Source organism: Convolutriloba macropyga, chromosome 3 (assembly GCF_964194025.1).
Source record: "Convolutriloba macropyga chromosome 3, txConMacr16.3, whole genome shotgun sequence".
In the NCBI taxonomy this organism is placed as follows: domain Eukaryota; kingdom Metazoa; phylum Xenacoelomorpha; order Acoela; family Convolutidae; genus Convolutriloba; species Convolutriloba macropyga.
The window spans coordinates 33,682,002-33,688,005 of record NC_134470.1 but is presented as its reverse complement, the minus strand read 5'-3'; positions in this window follow the sequence as shown (position 1 = coordinate 33,688,005).

Sequence of the window (6,004 nt, the reverse complement as noted above, 5' to 3'; positions counted from 1 at the left end):
AATCATACAAGACCCTGGATGACACTTAAAACCTTGACTGGTTATATTGCACTTACTTTACGTTGTTCAATTTCCTGAGGCTTGACAATTTCTGTGCCCCTGGAGCCAACACGAAGAAACCAGAATTGAACAAAAACTTGTTTTGGAACCATTGTATCGTCCCCATTGCGTGACTTTAGTGAAAAATATTAATTTCTCGAAGAATTTAATAGTCTCACAAAAAATCCCAATTGCTAGTTTCATCTCTCCCTTGACAAAAATTTGTAGCCAAAAAATCCTAAATTTTTGAAAATAAACTAATGTTAATATGAAAATTTTACTTAAAAAATAATTAATTTGCCTCAGTCCGAATGGTCAGGTAATCAAAATAGTTAATCTTAACTAAAATTCTTTCATTGTAAAAACTTTTTCTCCTCTTTATAGAGTACGTCGTTCAAATTAAATAGAGAATCAGTAGAACTCTGTAATATTTTACTAGATTTACAGTTCACTTTGAAATAATTGTTTCTATCTTTATGATGATAATGCTAGAACAGAGGTGCTTTTCTTCTGCAAGCCTAGGGGACTTTTTGGTGATGATTAGTCACAATTTCCGCCCTAATCTGCGACAGTTTTCAATGGCAGTCTCAGATTAAGGCTGCTTTCAGCCAGTGGTGTCATGTGTAGCCTAAGATTAAGGCTGCTCTGAGTCAGGTATGTCATGAGATACCTCGGAGGAGGCCTGCTTTGGGTCACCTCCGTCAAGATTTGTCCCAGAGTAGACCTGATCTGTACCAGCTCTGTCAGGAACTGTCCCAGAGTAGGCCTGTTCTGAGCCATATCTGTGAAGGGAGGGTTGTCCAAGAGTAGGCTTGCTCTGAGCCAGCTCTGTGAAGGATAGATCAGAAAAGGGCTAATCTAGGATCTCTACTGTCAAGGATAGACGCATACTTCTACTATGGAGCCACTCCTTCAAGCGTAGAAAGTGACCTGTTCAGACTCTGATACAACTCTGAGAGGTGCTCTGAATGTCAGCAGTATGGAAGGGTTTTCATTTAGAAAAGGATTTTTTTCTACGATGCAGCAACAGCAAATCTTCAACGTTTTTTGGTAAATAATTCAACACGATCACATTGGTGAAATACTAAATCTCACAACCTAAAGTTTTTGAACATTGAACTTGACCAAACACGCGTAAACTAGTCCATATGCTCGGCTAACGACCATTGCTCATCATAGAGGTCCAAATCGACAACACAAACCACACTTGTCTGTAATAAGGCACGGTATTTTGAGCATTTGACCACAACTCATGGACCATAGCCACACTTTTACGGCCCATGAGACTTGATATGAAACTGACACAACCAAATAAAATGTCGAGAACGAAATTCAACGTTGACGAAATATGACATTGAAAAAAATCTCTATCATTGCGGATTACAAAAATAAGAGACGGTTTCTACGCTACCTTTGAGTTAGGTAAGAGGATAATTTGTGAAACCCTTCCAGTTTATATAACAACTTTGTTCTTAGAATCAATTGTGTTTCGTTCCCCGTTTTAGACCTAGAGATGCGATTTTATGTTGCCACCTGATATGATAGATTCTCTAAATATTTTGGAACATAAAGCGTAGCCCCGTTCAGGCCTGGTGCACTAAATATTCACATAGTTTAAGTTTTAAGTTCTAGCATAATCTCAGTTTGTGTTCGGTTCATTGAACTGCACGTGAAAAAACAATTAAAGGTAAATGAGCTTTCACCGCTCAATTGGAAACGTTTCTTGACGTATTTGGTTGTTTCTTTTTGTCTAAATTTCCCTTTCAGCTCATTCTAATTTTATTGATCTTTTTAGCAGCTCTCTGCTACCTGAAAAATCTCATTTTTTTAAAACTTTTTCAGGTGTTGACGGGAGATGTCCAATCATTTCCTCTTTTGATTCTCTCAATACGTACAAAACTTCTAATCCCAAATTGGATTTTTTTACCCCTGGGTGACCATCATTTATGTTCTAAATCAAATTTAAGGATCTACTTGCAACACTAAAATGAGCACAGAATTCAGATCAGGGAAAACCAACCCGGGTTTCTCATCATACAAAAATCTTAGTAGTCATATTAGATAATATATGGTTCTTAGTAATCATACTAGGTCATTTATGATTTGTATGGACGCTTGGTAGTCAAACAAGGTCCGTATATGATTTCCTAGAAATCATACAGGGATCATACAGAAAACTTCAAAGCCTCAAAACTGTATAATTTTCATTTCCTCTTGAAGTTGAGGAAATTTCTTGGAAATCATACAAGATCCTGTATGACACTTAAAACCTTGACTGGTGCCAAAAATTTTATTCATTGTGTGCGCTAAAAGAGAAATTTTGCATTTTGAACATGTTCATAAATTGATTTTGAGGTTATATGCTTAATTTTTTTAAAACACTTCTTATAAATGAGCATTTATAGGCATTAACTGGCTTCAGAGAATATTTAAACCTCAGTTATGTATTTGGACTTACTATTTTATTTAGTGCCCAACTTTGCGAAAGATATTGTACGTTAGGGTCCTTCGATGGATCACAAAGAGATGCCGGAGAATCATATAGCTGATTCCCTACCGAATAAAAATTTAAAAAACATAAAAGGTAGAAAGATTTTTGAAAAATAGATGTATGATTCTTGGTAATCATACAAGGATCATCTATACTAGGACATACGTTATCATTTGCATGACATCATATATGATCTTCGAAGAATTGGCGAACAAGCGCAAATATTTTCGTATTTAAATAAAATGTTGAAGCCTAGCTGTATATTATTACATTAGGGTCACAAATTGTTGTCGAAAAGATCAGTATCACTTTGATGACGGCAAAACTATACAATAATTCTTCAATCTCCTGGTTTTATTACCTCGAAAACACCCTGGAAATTTTATGAAAGAAAACTTTTTTGGTTATATTGCACTTACTTTACTTTGTTCAATTTCTTGAGGCTTGACAATTTCTGTGCCCCTGGAGGCAACACGAAGAAACCAAAATTGAGCAAAAACTTTTTTGGACCCATGGTATCGTCCCCATTGCGTTGCATAGAATTGTTAAAATCAAAATAAGACTTTAGAGAAAAATAATAATTTCTTGAAGAATTCAATAGTCTCACAAAAAATCCCAACGGCTGGTTTGATCTCTCCCTTGACAAAAATTTGGCGCCAAAACCTCTTAAATATTTGAAAATAAACTATGGTAAAAGTGAAAATTTTACTTAAAGATAATTATTTGCTCTAGTCCGACTGGTCAGGAAATCAAAATAGTTAATCTTAACTAAAATTCTTTCATTGTACAAACTTTTTCTCCTCTTTATAGAGTACGTCGTTCAAATTAAATAGAGAATCAGTAGAACTCTGTAATATTTTACTAGATTTACGGTTCACTTTGAAATAATTGTTCCTATCTTTATGATGATAATGCTAGAACAGAGGTGCTTTTTTTCTGCAAGCCTAGGGGACTTTTTGGTGATGATTAGTCACAATTTCCGCCTAATCTGCGACAGTTTTCAATGGCAGTCTCAGATTAAGGCTGCTTTCAGCCAGTGGTGTCATGTGTAGCCTAAGATTAAGGCTGCCCTGAGTCAGGTATGTCATGAGATACCTCGGAGGAGGCCTGCTTTGAGCCAGCTCTGTCAAGATTTGTCCCAGAGTAGACCTGCTCTGTTCCAGCTCTGTCAAGAGCTGTCCCCCATATCTGTGAAGGGAGGGTTCTCCAAGAGCTGGCTCTGAGCCAGCTCTGTGAAAGATAGTTCAGAAAAGGGCTAATCTGGGATCTCCACTGTCAAGGATAGCCGCATACTTCTACTCTGGAGCCACTCTTTCAAGCGTAAAAAGTGACCGGTTCAGACTCTGATACAACTCTAAGAGGTCTTCGGAATTTACTATGTTCCAGTTTTGATCTGCTCTTGAGGTAAGGTACGGCTATATTCACTTGTTCAAGAAATGGTTCTTGCCGTCTTCAATTAATTATTCAAGAACAACTAGCCAAGGTACAATAAATACATCGTATTGTGCAGTAAATTAATTTACGGCTCGAACGGGAGTGTTTTTATCTATAACCTTCTTAGCAGCTTCTACACACATTTTTGGAGTCAAGCCGAGCACTTTTTTGCCGAGCTCTTCTTGTAATTTACTAGAGTACTTGTACAACAGCTGAAAGATATATTTGTATCCGAGTAAATATTTGCTCATAGTTGGAATTTTGAAGTCTGCCTTCACTGCTTTCAATTTTTGACCGCATTTATGAACAAGGAGGCTCGGTAAAAAGCGTACGCACATAATGTTCTGACCCCGCTCATCTACATTCTTAACTTAATTGGCTACCAAATGATGAAGAGATCAAAAACATACATATCGTCCGATAAATAACCAATAGAATATAATAATGCCACTTTAGAGGAATGATGGCAGTTTTTGATAATAGAACTATTTAAAAAAAGGATCATAAAAAAATCAAAAAATCAAACATTATTTACGACCACAATTCGATGTCTACAATAAAAAAATCATAACAAAATCAAACTCGCGTCAGATAAAATCTAAACAAAACATTTTAACCTATACTTCACTAGAAAAAATATGAGACCGGTTCTCAATGCAACTGGTTAACAGGTCGACAAAACAGTGAGAAAACAGCAGAGATGTGCAAAATTAGAAGAAACGTTTCTATTTTTGAAACAATTTAACCTCACAGTTATTAATGTCATTAGATATCACCTGAAATCAATGAAATTTTCATTTATATCTCCTTAGGAAGTATTTAAGATATGCAGAATCCAAACTTCATTTGCGCAAAACTTTAAAGCCAATGTGACTTACGATAATTGTTATAATCCAAAAAGAAAACGAAAAACCTCTAAAATGTAAAAATATATAAAAATCCCAAATATTTCATGAAGTCTCGTAGTAAAAGTAGTAAAAGAGCCAAGGAACAAACGTATGAAGCTAAAACCGATACAAGGATTCATTTAGAGCTCACTTGAGACCTGTATTTACAAAGACTGAACTAATTTTAAACAATGATGAAGCTCAAAAAGCCAAATTTATTTTGGGAACAAAGTTTTCCAAAGGTCATAAAAGATTTATGATTTCAACTAAAAGCTATGTGTTAGGTTGCAACACCTTTGGAAGTTCATTGGGCCTATAAATAATGAGACCACACCACGACCCCACAAAATAACAAATACATAACAAACACACAAAGAAGCCAAAACTTCAAACGATTTTACGACATCACAATTTTCAAGGCACTATACTTACAAGATGTTACTCTCAAGAACTTTAAATCATTTTTTCTCCTCATCCTAGCATCAACGAATCTTTCCTATAAAAAGACAACGTAGACACGACAACGAAAAGAAACCCGAAATTTGAACAGTATATAAACCTCGAAAACATTTTCTTGAAAATAAATGGTTGAAGCAATCAGTCACAACGTATAACTAAGCGCAATAAAAGTGGATGAATCATCAAACGTAATTGAGACATAAAGTCACTGAGATTGAGTTACATTGGGACCAAAATGAAAGCAAAAATAGACAGTTGATAGAAAAAAAACAGTTTTAAAAAATTTGAAAGTCGTTAAAACAAACAGCTATAAACTGAAATCTTTATCTAGGCAAAGTTATACCTTCTGGGGAAACAATTCAGACCTATCGCTATCAGATATATGGAGGACAACTACAAAAAGAAACACAAATATAGAAATGAACCAATAAAAAATTCAACAAAATTTTGATAAAGTTTTGGCATCAGCTAATAAACTATTAAATAAAAACATTTGGTACATACAAATACGCATTTTCCAGCGATGTTCATTTTTCCTACTATGCTCTCGTTCAATGAGATTTGCCAAAAATGTGATAATTTGAGAAGGAATTGAAAAGCATTCATAAAAGATGCAATTATGCTCAAAAATGAAAGTGAAAAAAAATTATTTGAAATCGCGTAGTATCAGAACAAGGAAAACATTAGGAAAGTA